We start from the raw sequence: 13108 nt of genomic DNA, 5'->3' as shown, positions 1-13108 counted from the left end.
TTTCTCCCTCTCTCTCAATCTCTCTCTCTCTCTCAAATAAATAAATAAATAAATAAATAAATAAATAAATAAATAAATAAAATCTTTAAAAAAACATCCTGGAACTACTAAGCCAGCAAAGTTGCATGGTACAAGATCAATACAGTTGCATGTACAATAGCATCAAAAAGAATAAAATATTTATAAATAAGCTTAAAAAAAGAAGTCCAAGACCTATACAATGAAAAATACAAAACATTGTTGAAAGTAATTAAAGAAGACCTAAATAAGGTGAAAGACATCTTATGTTAATGGACCAGAAGACTTAATATTATTAAAATGGCAATACTCTCCAAAGCAATGTACAAATTTAACACAAACCCTATCAAAAAAGGTTACTTTTTTGCAGAAATTGACAAACGGATCCTAAAGTTCATGTGGAAATGGGAGGAACTCAGAATAGTTAAAACAATCTTGGAAAAAAAAAGTTGTGGAACTCACATTTCCAGTATCAGAAATACTACCCTGCTGCAGTAATCAAGACAATGTGCCATAAGCAAAAGGTCAGATATATAGAGCAACTAAATTAAATTGAGAGTTCAGAAATAAGCCATTACATTTGTGGTCAATTAATTTTCAACAAAGGCAGCAAGGCAATTCAATGGAGAAAAAAATAGCCTTTTCAACAAACAATGTTAGGACAACTGACTAGCCACAGACAAAAGAATGAAATTGGACACTTATACCACATACAAAAATTAACTTAAAGTAGATAAAATATGTAAATGTGAGAGCTAAAACTATAAAACATTGAAAATACAGGAGTGAAATTTCATAACCTTCGATTTGGTAAATGATTTTTAGAAATGACAACAGGAGCATAAGCAATAAAGGAGAAAGATAAACTGATGTCATCGAAAAGTTTTAAAAAACTTTTGTGCTGCAAAGGATAACAAAAAGAAAGTGAAAAAATGGGGTACCTGGGTAGCTTAATCAGTTGAGCATCTGATTCTTGGTTTTGGCTCAGGTCATGATCTCATGGGTCATGGGATTGAGCCCCACATCAAAGCTCTATGCTGAGCAGAAGTCTCCTTGGAGAGTCTCTTCCTCTACCTCTCTTGTGCTCTCTTTCTCTCTCTAGCTCTTTCTCAAATAAATGAATAAAATCCTTTTTTAAAAAGTGAAAGACAACCCACAGAATTGAATTGATAAAATATGTACAAATCATGTATCTGGTAAGGGACTTGTAGCCACAATATTTACAAATCAAAAATAAAAGACAACCCAATTTAAAAATTGAGAAGCATCTGAATAGACATTTTTCTGAGGAAGATATGCAAATTATCAGTAAGCACATGAAAAGATGCTTGACATCATTGTTCATCAGGGAAATGCAAATCATTACCACTTCATGCTTGCTGTGATGGCTGAAATAAAAAAAGTTAGATAATTACAAGAGTTGTGAGGGTGTGGAGAAATCAAACCTCTCAAACACTACTGGTAGGAATGTAAAATGGTGCAGCTGCTTTGGAAAACAGTCTAGTAGTTAAATTATCTTTTCGTTTTTAAATATTTTTTAATTTATTTATTTATGAGAGACACACAGAGACATAGGCAGAGGGAGAAGCAGGCTCCCTGAGGGGAGCCCGATGAGGGACTCTATTCTGAGACCTGGGGATCATGCCTTGAAACGAAGGCAGACGCTCAACCACTGAACCACCCTGGCATCCCTCAATTTATCTTTATTTAAAGATTTATTGACTTAGAGAGAGAGAGCATGAGTGGAGGGGCAGAGGGAGAGGGAAAGAGAATCTCAAGCAGATCCCACACTGAGCACAGAGCCCAATAGGGGGCTCAATCTCATGACCCTCAGATCATGAGATTGAGCCAAACAGAAACCAAGAGTTGTATACTTAACCGACTGTACCACCCAGGCATCCCAAGGTACTCAAATTATTAAATAAAGAGTTTCTGTATTACCCACCAATTCCACACCTAGGAATATACCTAAAAGAAGTGAAAACATATGTCCACACAAAAACTTGTATATGAATGTTTAAATTATCCATAATAACCAAAGGTGAGCATAACCCAAATGTCTGTTAACTGATGAATGTATAGTATAAATAAAATGTGGTATGTCTGTACCATGGAATATATTTTGGCCATAAAGAAGAATGAATAAATACTTCTCCAGAGAAAATATATGAAATAAGCACTTGAAAAGATGCTCAATACCATTAATCATCAGGAAAATGCAAATCAAAATCACAATGAGAAACTACCTCACACCCACCAGGAACTAGAATCAAAAACACAGACAGTAGCAAGTACTGGAGAGGATATGGGGAAACGAGCCCTCAGATGTTGCTGGTAGAAGGTAAAATGGTGCAGCCAACTTGAATAACAATTTAGCAGTTTCTCCAATCTTAGACTACTAGCAATTCTGCCCCTTTTTTTCTTTTGTGTGTGGTATTTACACAAGAGTAGTGAGAATAGGGATCTCTACACACACACACACACACACACCACACACACACACACACACACACACACACACGAATTTGTATACAATATTCATAGCAACATTTATAATAGCCCAAAGGTAGGAACAACCTAAATTCCACTAACTGATAAATGGATAAACAAAATGTGGTATATCCATATAATGGAGTACTCCTTGGCATTGAAAAGGTATGAATTATGGATCCATGCTAAACCATAGATGAACCTCAAAAACATTATGCTAAATAGAAAAGTCATTTATAAAAGACTACATGCTGTAAGATTCTATTTATATGAAATGTCTAGAACAGGTAAGTCTGTGAGCACAGATTAGTAGATTATTGGTCTCCCAGGGCAGGAAGTTGGGGATGGGGGATGGGGACTATCAATGGGCACAGGGTTTCTTTTTGGGGTGAAAATATTCCAAAATTAGATTTTGGTGAAGGTTGCACAAGTCTGTAAGTATACTAAAAATCCTTTAATTGGATATTTTTAAGGGGTGAACTTCATTATATGTAAATTATATTTCAAATAGCTGGTTTTGAAATAATACATGATCTAGAGTGCTCATCTGGAAAATGATGGTCAGTGTGCTGTATCCAGCCTGTAAATTTGTATCATGATCATTGTGGAGCTCTGAGTAAACAGGGCTCTCATCCCCCAGGCCTTCTCAGTCCAACACCTGTCTATCATCAAGGCATATTTCACGTCCTTCTTTGGCTGTGGAGACATCTGAGTTTGTGACTCCTTCCAAGGATGAGGAATGGAAGGAATCATGCTGAACAATCAGTATGATTACCTGGGCTGTGGAGGAGCTTTTGGGAAGTGATGACCATTACATATTTCCACGTATTCCTCTATAGTGTAACTCCTTACAAGGTATGTGTAGTATGTCAGGTTTTTTTTAGTCCAATAAAGCAAGAGAAGAGGAGTCAGTGAACTGCTGCTATACAGAGCAACATGGGCAGCCTCACAAATACAGTGTTGACCAGTGGAAGCCATACACAAGATATCTGGCCAATCCATGGACTTTGGAGTTGTATTGTTTGGGGAAAGTTATATAGCAGTGCAACAATAGACAATAGCATGGAAATCATTCCCATAAAAGGAAGGATAGAGATGGAAAGCAGGTGTGGTGTCGGGGTACTGGTAATGTTCTGATTCTCCATCTGGATGTTGGTTATAGAGCTGTTTTGTACATTTTTTTTGCATGTGTGTGTGCTTATATATATTATATATATACAGATTATATACAGATACAAACATACATGTATTCATATATTTGATTTCATAGTAAAATGTTTAAATAAAACTTTAATGTCTTTATACCAGGTGAAGGAAGGTAATCTGAGTAATGTTAAAGATTTATGAATTTGTGATATGTTTTAAGACGTTTGTGTTTGAGCCTCTCAGCTCAGACACCATATGATGTGTTTTGAGACTTTTGTATTTGGCACAGAGCACAAGGCATTGTCTGAGAGCTCTATACCACCATTCCCATTTTAAAGGATTATTATTTCTATGCTCCTTCCTCAGCCTTCCTCCCCACTTCAGCCACACCTGTCAGAGCCCCTACAGTGAGCACTCCATGGACATTTGGCCCTGTGGGAAGAAGGAAATGCTAGATTGTGGTGATGATAAACAGCTTTCAGAGAATTAACCTGGTTTGTGTTCTGTTAGGTGAACAGACAGCAAGTTATACCCATTACACTATAATTCAGACTAAGATGTTAATGGCTGACAAATTAAATTAGTCTTACAGGTATGTTGTCTTAACTCGGTATTTTCCAAAGTGTGTCCTGGAGCAGTGGTCCAAAAACTTGGTCCCCATGATAAGACAAGCTCAGGAAACTGTTTATTACATCCCCCTCCTGGAGGTTCCCAGTACACATAAACATTGAGAATTCTGAGAAGTTCTGTGCTGGTGGGCTGTGCTAATTCTTTTTTAAGCCCAGTGTTTTCCAAGAGAATCTGACACATGATTCTAAACATCTACAGAACAAGTACTCTATGAGGCACCCTTTGGAAAATGCTACTTTACTAGGGAGCTGTGGATTCTGTGATGTGTTTGTTTCACAGGGATAGGGCTTTGGCAGGGCCTAGGGAGATGGAGCCAAGAGCCTTTCCGTTGAAGCAGTTTTCCCCTCTCTTAGATCTAATCATTATTTCTTCTTCCTCCTTCCACTCATCTGTCCTTTTCAGATACCCTCCTCTGCTTCCGTTCAGGAAACACTGTACCAAATCTGCACTATCTGCATAATCTAGGGTTCCTCTTTCACATAAACTCTTGGGGTTCCAGATAAGAGTTTGGAAGTAAAGTAACTAAGAATAGCCTCCAATCTGTTAGAAAGCTGCAGGTCCAGCTGGCTCTCACCCCTCAGTCAGCCAGGAAGGGCAATGGAGAAACCCACATAGGTGGTAATGCAATGCCCCGTTCTTACCGTGACTGCATATTTCCAGAGGGCGCATGCACACAGAACAGTGTGCAGTGGAGTGGTTTGCAATCAACAATTTAATCACTTCACAACTTGCTTTGTTCACTCATTATTCTGTTTTAAAGAGGAGCCAGTTGACACAGTCAGGTGTTATCCATTCATTTGCAGCACATCATTGTATGAATAAACCATCAGGCTCACTCACTCTCCTGCTGATGGGCATGTGGACTGCACCACAGTGAGCTTCCTCATATGTCTCCCGGTGCCATCATGGAATAGTTTCTCCAGGGAATATTCCTCAAAGTAGACTTGCAGGATTGCAGACCACATTTTAAGTTTTCTAGATATTGCCAATTGTTTTCCAAAGAGGTTCTTTCAGTTATCACCCAGAGCAACTGTTTCTGAGACATGCTTTGCATCTTGAGACATTTTCATTCAGGTCAGTCTAATGTCCTGCAATCGTATCTCCTTGATTTCCTCATTCTTGAATTGCCGCATATTTCTAGCTGTGTGTGAATTCAGCCATTCCCCTATTGATGGACATTCAGCTTGTTTCCCACCTGTATGTTTGTCTGTATGTGGCATTACTCAAAGTGGTGCAAGAAGCAGCCTTGTGCAAGCAGCTTGATGGACTGGTGCCAGATTGATTTCCATAACTCATATTGCTGGGTCAAATTAGCAGTTTCATTTTAAGAAATACTAACAAAACTCCTTCCCCACAACTTTATAGCAATCTTCAGTGCAATTTTCCAGTTTCATGTGTATATATACAACATACCCAATCATGCTGATCTTTTGTATTTTTAACAATCTAAAAATCTCTAAGTTGGACTCCATTGTTGTTTTAATGTGCATTCCCCTGACCACTAGGAGTTATGCCCCTGTGCATTGCCTCTTCTTTGAATTGCCTATGTTTATGCTTTATTTTTCTGTCTTTCTTATTAATCTAAAGAAGTTCTTTGTATATTAAGATAATATCATTTTGTTATAAGTATAGAATATGTCATTTGTCTTCTGTCACAGAAGATTTTAGTTATTTTCTTAACTACATATATTGACTTTTCTTTACTGCTTTTGGGTTTCCTGCTTTGCATAAGAAGGCCCTCCCCAACCCAGTGTCACATTCGTACACCTATATTTTTGTCTTCTACTTTTGCAATTTAGTCTTTAACATGCCATGTTATACACCCACAATTCACCTGCCATGTATTTTTATACATTATGTGAAGTAGGGGTCAAGCATCCTCAGTATCACTTATTACTTATTACATACTACATTCGTCCCTACTACCTAGGGAGGACACCCACCACACGCAGAGCCAGCCCAGGGTGGTGGTTATGGGCAAGGGCTCTGAAGCCAGTTTCTGACTCAGCTCCCGTTTACTGCCACTCACCCCATGTCCTGTGCAAGTTGTTTAGGCTCTGTGTGCCTCACCCCCTCAAGCTATAAGATGAGTGAAATGCACTTGACGGGATGAGCACTGGGTGTTATTCTATATGTTGGCAAATTGAACACCAATAAAAAATAAATTTATAAAAATAAAAAAAAAGATGAGTGAAAGAATAGAACTACTTTATAGCAGCAATGTCCATAATAGCCAAACTGTGGAAGGAGCCTCGGTGTCCATCGAAAGATGAATGGATAAAGAAGATGTGGTCTACATATACAATGGAATATTACTCCGCCATTAGAAATGACAAATACCCACCATTTGCTTCCATGTGGATGGAACTGGAGGGTATTATGCTGAGTGCAGTAAGTCAATTGGAGAAGGACAAACATTATATGGTCTCATTCGCTTGTGGAATATAAATAATAGTGAAAGGGAATAAAGGGGAAGGAGAAAAAAATAAGTGGGAAATATCAGGAAGGGAGACAGAACATGGAAGACTCCTAACTCTGGGAAACGAACTAGGGGTGGTAGAAGGGGAGGAGAGTGGGGGGTGGGTGTGACTGGGTGGCGAGCACTGAGGTGGGCACTTGACGGGATGAGCACTGGGTGGTATTCTATATGTTGGCAAATTGAACACCAATAAAAAATAAATTTATTATTAAAAATAATAAATAAATAAATAAATAAATAAATAAATAAATAAATAAGAACTACCACCCAGGGTTTTGAGAGAATTAAATAGATTAAACCATGAAAATTCATAGAAATAGTTTGGGGCACATAGAAAGCACTTGATAAGCGTTAGCTAGTTTCATATCATATTTACATATTTTCTTGGAGCTGTTTCTGGACTTTTCGTGTTAGTCTGTTTTTCTTTCTGCAACTCAGTGCCATCTTTTGAATATTTTATCTTTCTAATATATGTTAATAGCTCTGTCATTCTCTTTTAAAATTTTCATGATGAGCATTGCTTTGAATTACATATAAATGTGTTATGTACTGAATGACATTCAGCCCTCCCCGCCCCTGCCTGAGAACACAGTGTGTCTTTCCCTCCCATCTAGGTCTTGTGGAATGACCTTCTGTAGAGTTTCTAATTTTCTTCTTGCAGACTTTTCTTCTCCCTGGGACCTTTATTACAAGGGAAATTATAGCTTGTACCATTCTGAGCAGGATATTCTTCTAGTTGTAAATAAATATTGCTGGGATAAAGATATATTATTCATTTTTAAATATTTTGTATTGACAACTTACTAAACTCTTATATTGGCACTAATCATTTTTTTAAAGATTTTATTTATTCATGAGAGACACAGAGAGAGAGAATGAGAGGCAGAGACACAGGCAGAGGGAGAAGCAGATTCCATGCAGGGAGCCCGATGTGGGACTCCATCCCAGGTCTCCAGGATCACGCCCTGGACTGCAGGCGGCGCTAAATCGCTGAGCCACCCGGGCTGCCTGGCACTAATCTTTTTTGTTAGTGGGTCTTTTTAGTTACCTAGTCATTCGGTCAGATTATCTAAATGACGATAATTTTATCTGTTATTTTCCATTATTTACATCACTGTATTTTTTTCCTTATTTCATAACTGGAATTCCCAAAACAAGTAATAGTAGTAATGATGGTTTTGATTTTTGAGAAAAGTCTTTGATATTTCTGTTAATTTAATATTATACTTGCTATTGTTTTCTGATGAACACTTTTTACTATATTTCAGAATTTTATGGTTCATTCTAATGGTTTAGACTGAATTTGTTCAGTTAATTTCCTCAGAAGAGGTTTGGGGGTAATATAATACCTGAATGGATGCTTGTCTCTACCTCCCAAAAATTCTCCTGCCCTCACCAATTACTTGACGATATAAGAGGCTTAGATGACTACCTAAAAAGAAGTCTGTAAATACTTCACACTGTCTCCTCATTTTCAGTATAAAATGAGAAACCTAATGATAAGTCGATTATTTTCTTCTCCCAGAAACTTGTGAGCTTGTGAGAGCTTCTCTCTCCTGCTCCCCTTCTCTCCCCCTCCCCTTCTCCCTTCTCTCCACCCTCACCTCCTTTTGTCTTTCTGCCCCACTCCACGCTCCCCACCAACACACACACACACACACACAAACACACATCTTCCCTCTCTCTGGCATTTTAACACTTCATCAGTATATAACTATACATGCCCTTTTTCCCTTTTCTTTTCCACCTGGGACTTACTCAGAAAGTTGAAGTGTTTTCAATTTAAGAAAGTTTTTCTCTTATTTCTGGATTTTTGGTTCTCCATATATTCCTCTCCCTCCTTTTGGATCTTAGTCTCTGCATGTTAAATCTTCTATACCTGCCTTTCATGTCTCCTGTGTTTTCTTTTTTTTTTTTTTAATTTTAATCCCAAGTAGTCAACATACAGTGTCATATTAGTTTCAGATGTACAATATTCAGTGCTTCTGCTTCCATATAACACCGAGTGCTCATCACAACAGAGTACACTCCTTAATCCCCATCGTAGTTTCCATTTCTTTGTGGTTTTGTTCTGTATTTGTGTTACATTTTCTTCCATTTTGCACAGATCAGTGCCTGACACCTGACAGGTTCTCAGTAACTAGTTATTGAATGAATACATTTTGTCCAGGAGACAAAATTAGATCTCACAGGAACTATTCTCTTTTCCCATTTCTCTATTGAATTTTCAATTCAGAAATCATGTTTTGTTGTTGGAGAAAGTCTTTTAACTACTTCCTTTACTCACATCTCTTTAACATTTCTCCTTTTTTCAAAGAAATTAAATGTCTTTTTTGCTTCTTCTTCCTTCTGCCTGGTTTTTCAACTTGGTCCTCCTCAGTGGAGTGTGATTTTTTTTAATTTGCCTGTTTATCGGAGGACATGAAGGCCTTTGGCCCCCATGCAGGTTAGCCGGTCAGGTGTTTCAGGTAGCAGTGGCCTACAGTGGGAGGGACACAGATGTTGGTGGCAAGCTCACAACTGTGCTGTCTCCATGCACTCAGAGGCCATAGTCTCCTGACCACCCTGGCCGGGCACTTTCATCCATCAGTGCTGCCCACTCAGGAGGTGGGGTGACAGCAGTGAGAGACAGGAGTTCCCAGGAAATGAATTTTCTAAAATAAGAGGGGGAAACATCAGTAGATTAGGATGTTGTACACTTGTACACTTGTCTCCATTGTATTCTGTTAAGGTGGTGTTAAATCAAATATAACAAATATAGAAGATTTTCTTAGAGTCCAGGAAAATGGAATCTTATAGGTAAACCATCAATGAGAAATGGCAGTGCTGCGAGACAGAAAATGCTTTTCAAAATGCATTTGCTCTGATGGATCATATCCAGTTCCTATTTGGCTCTTGTGGTCCTAATGGAGTCCTACTGGACCATTAGGACTGCACAAAAAAGCCATAGGGATTTTTGTGACAGTAAAAGGCAAGATGAAGGCGGGGCAAGATGGAGGAAAAGTAGGGTCCCCAAGTCACCTGTCCCCACCAACTTACCTAGATAAATTTCAAATCATCCTGAAAACCGATGAATTCAGTCTGAGATTTAAAGAGAGAACAGCTGGAACGCTACAGTGAGAAGAGTTCAGCTTCTATCAAGGTAGGAAGATGAAAAAAAATTAAAAAATAAAAAAGGCATGGGGGGGGCCCGACGAGCTGGGCTAAGGCCGCGGGGTGTGAGCCCCCAGGACAGGAGAGCCCCGTCCTGGAGGAGCAGGAGCTGCACCAACCTTCCCGGGCGGAAAGGGGCCGGCAGGGAGTTAGAGCAGGACCCAGGAGGGCGGGGGTGCCCTCGGGCTCCCTGGGACACTAACAGGCACCTGCGCCCTGGGGAGAGCGGCCACACGCTGTGGGCCAAGCTCCCTAAAGGGCTGGAGGGCGCGCCCGGCTGGGCCTGGGAGCAGCTCCCGCGGCGGCTCCACCGAGAGGGCTGCGGCCCCGGGAGCGCGATTCCAGCAGTGCAGGCCCCGGAACCCAGGGCGCTGGCCACAGCCCAGGATCCGGCGCTCACCCAAGGACAGGCAGAGGCCGGGAGGGCAAAGGACAGCAAGGACGCTCCTGCCCCGAGCTGAGCAGGGGCAGGCTCTCATTCAGAATACAAGGAGAGATAAAGAGCTTCCAAGATAGGCAGAAACTGAAAGAATATGTGACCACAAAACCAGCTCTGCAAGAAATATTAAGGGGGACTCTTTAAAAGAAAGAGGAAATCCAAGGACGAAGTCAAAGTCTCCCTCTTTGCAGATGACATGATACTGTACATAGAAAACCCAAAAGACTCCACCCCAAGATTCCGAGAACTCATACAGCAGTTTGGCAGTGTGGCAGGATACAAAATCAATGCCCAGAAATCAGTGGCATTTCTATACACTAACAATGAGACTCAAGAATGAGAAATTAGGGAGTCAATCCCATTTTCAATTGCACCCAAAAGCATAAGATACCTAGGAAGAAACCTAACCAAAGAGGTAAAGAGTTTATACCCTAAAAACTATAGAACACTTCTGAAAGAAATTGAGGAAGACACAAAGAGATGGAAAAATATTCCATGCTCATGGATTAGCAGAATTAATACTGTGAAAATGTCACTGTTACCCAGGGCAATTTACACATTTAATGCAATCCCTATCAAAATACTATGGACTTTCCTCAGAGAGTTGGAACGAATCATCTTAAGATTTGTGTGGAATCAGAAAAGACCCCAAATAGCCAGGGAAATATTGAAAAAGAAAACCATAGCTGGGGGCATCACAACACCAGATTTCAGGTTGTCCTACAAAGCTGTGGTCATCAAGACAGTGTGATACTGGCACAAAAACAGACACATAGATCAATGGAACAGAATAGAGAACCCATAAATGGGCCCTCAACTCTATGTTCAACTAATATTCCATAAAGGAGAAAAGACCATCCACTGGAAGAAAGACAGTCTCTTCAATAAATGGTGCTGGGAAAATTGGACATCCACATGCAGAAGAATGAAACTAGACCACTCTCTTACACCATACACAAAGATAAATTCGAAACGGATGAAAGATCTAAATGTGAGACAAGAGTCCATCAAAATCCTCAGGAGAACACAGGCAACGCACTCGTTGAACTTGGCCACAGCAACTTCTTGCAAGATACATCCATGAAGGCAAGAGAAACAAAAGCAAAAATGAATTATTGGGTCTTCATCAAGATAAGAAGCTTCTGCACAGCAAAATAAACAGTCAACAAAACTAAAAGACAACCTACAGAATGGGAGAAGAGATTTGCAAATGACGTATCAGATAAAGGGCTAGTTTCCAAGATCTATAAAGAACTTATTAAACTCAACAGCAAAGAAACAAACAATCCAATCATGAAATGGGCAAAAGACATGAACAGAAATCTCACAGAGGAAGACCTAGACATGGCCAACAAGCACATGAGAAAATGCTCTGCATCACTTGCCATCAGGGAAATACAAATCAAAACCACAATGAGATACACCTCACACCAGTGAGAATGGGGACAATTAACAAGGCAGGAAACCACAAATGTTGGAGAGGATGCGGAGAAAAGGGAACCCTCTTACACTGTTGGTGGGAATGTGAACTGGTGCAGCCACTCTGGAAAACTGTGTGGAGGTTCCTCAAAGAGTTAAAAATAGACCTGCCCTACGACCCAGCAATTGCACTGCTGGGGATTTACCCCAAAGATGCAGATGCAATGAAACGCTGGGACCCCTGCACCCCGATGTTTCTAGCAGCAATGTCCACAATAGCCAAACTGTGGAAGGAGCCTCGGTGTTCATGGAAAGATGAATGGATAAAGAAGATGTGGTCTATGTATACAATGGAATATTCCTCAGCCATTAGAAACGACAAATACCCACCATTTGCTTCGACGTGGATGGAACTGGAGGGTATTATGCTGAGTGCAGTAAGTCAATCGGAGAAGGACAAACATTATAAGGTCTCATTCATTTGGGGAATATAAAAATTAGTGAAAGGGAATAAAGGGAAAGGAGAGAAAATGAGTGAAAATATTAGTGAGGGTGACAAAACATGAGAGACTCCTAACTCTGGGAAATGAACAAGTAGTAGTGGAAGGGGAGGTGGGTGGGGGTTGGGGTGACTGGGTCATGGGCACTGAGGGGGACACTTGGCGGGATGAGCACTGGGTTTTATGCTATATGTTGGCAAACTGAACTCCATTAAAAAATAATAATAATTCAAAAATAAATAAATAAAAGGCAAGATGATATTAAAGGGACTCCAGGGCAGCACCGGTGGCTCAGCGTTTCAGCACTGCCTGCAGCCTGGTGTGTGATCCTGGAGACCCAGGATCCAGTCTTGCGTCGGGCCCCCTGCATGGAGCCTGCTTCTCTCTCTACCTGTGTCTCTGCCTGTGTCTCTGCCTGCCCCCGCTCTATGAATAAATAAATAAAAAATCTTAAAAAAAAAAAACGGACTCCAGACTTTTTTATGACCTCAACTCTTGGTGTTTTACTTTCCTTACATAAGAGAGATTTTTTTAAAGCTTTTATTTATTGTTTCACGAGAGACACAGAGAGAGAAGTAGAGACATAGGCAGGGAGCCCGATGTGGGACTTGATTCCCGGACCCCAGGATCATGACCTAAGCTGAAGGCAGGTGCTCAATCACTGAGCCACCTAGGCATCCCAAGGGAGATTTTAATAAAAGGAAATTAGGAATACAAAGGGAAAAGCTGTTAACCAGATTGTAAATTTTGCTTTTTAAAGAAATATGAGATCATTCTCCCTATGCTAAAGAGACAGTTTTGGTTAGTTTGGGTTTTGCATAAGCAAAGAAAGAA

General features: G+C 40.0%; 1 protein-coding gene across 2 annotated transcripts in view; it reads left to right on the top strand.

Annotated features, from left to right (window-relative positions):
* ALOX5 (arachidonate 5-lipoxygenase) overlaps nucleotides 1-13108 on the top strand; it is a 57313-nt gene that overhangs the window by 15367 nt on the left and 28838 nt on the right. The window lies entirely within an intron of this gene.

The sequence above is a fragment of the Vulpes vulpes genome, chromosome 15 (genome assembly GCF_048418805.1).
Source record: "Vulpes vulpes isolate BD-2025 chromosome 15, VulVul3, whole genome shotgun sequence".
NCBI classification, from domain to species: domain Eukaryota; kingdom Metazoa; phylum Chordata; class Mammalia; order Carnivora; family Canidae; genus Vulpes; species Vulpes vulpes.
The sequence above is the reverse complement of the archived record's forward strand: the minus strand, read 5'-3'. Positions and strand labels throughout refer to the sequence as shown.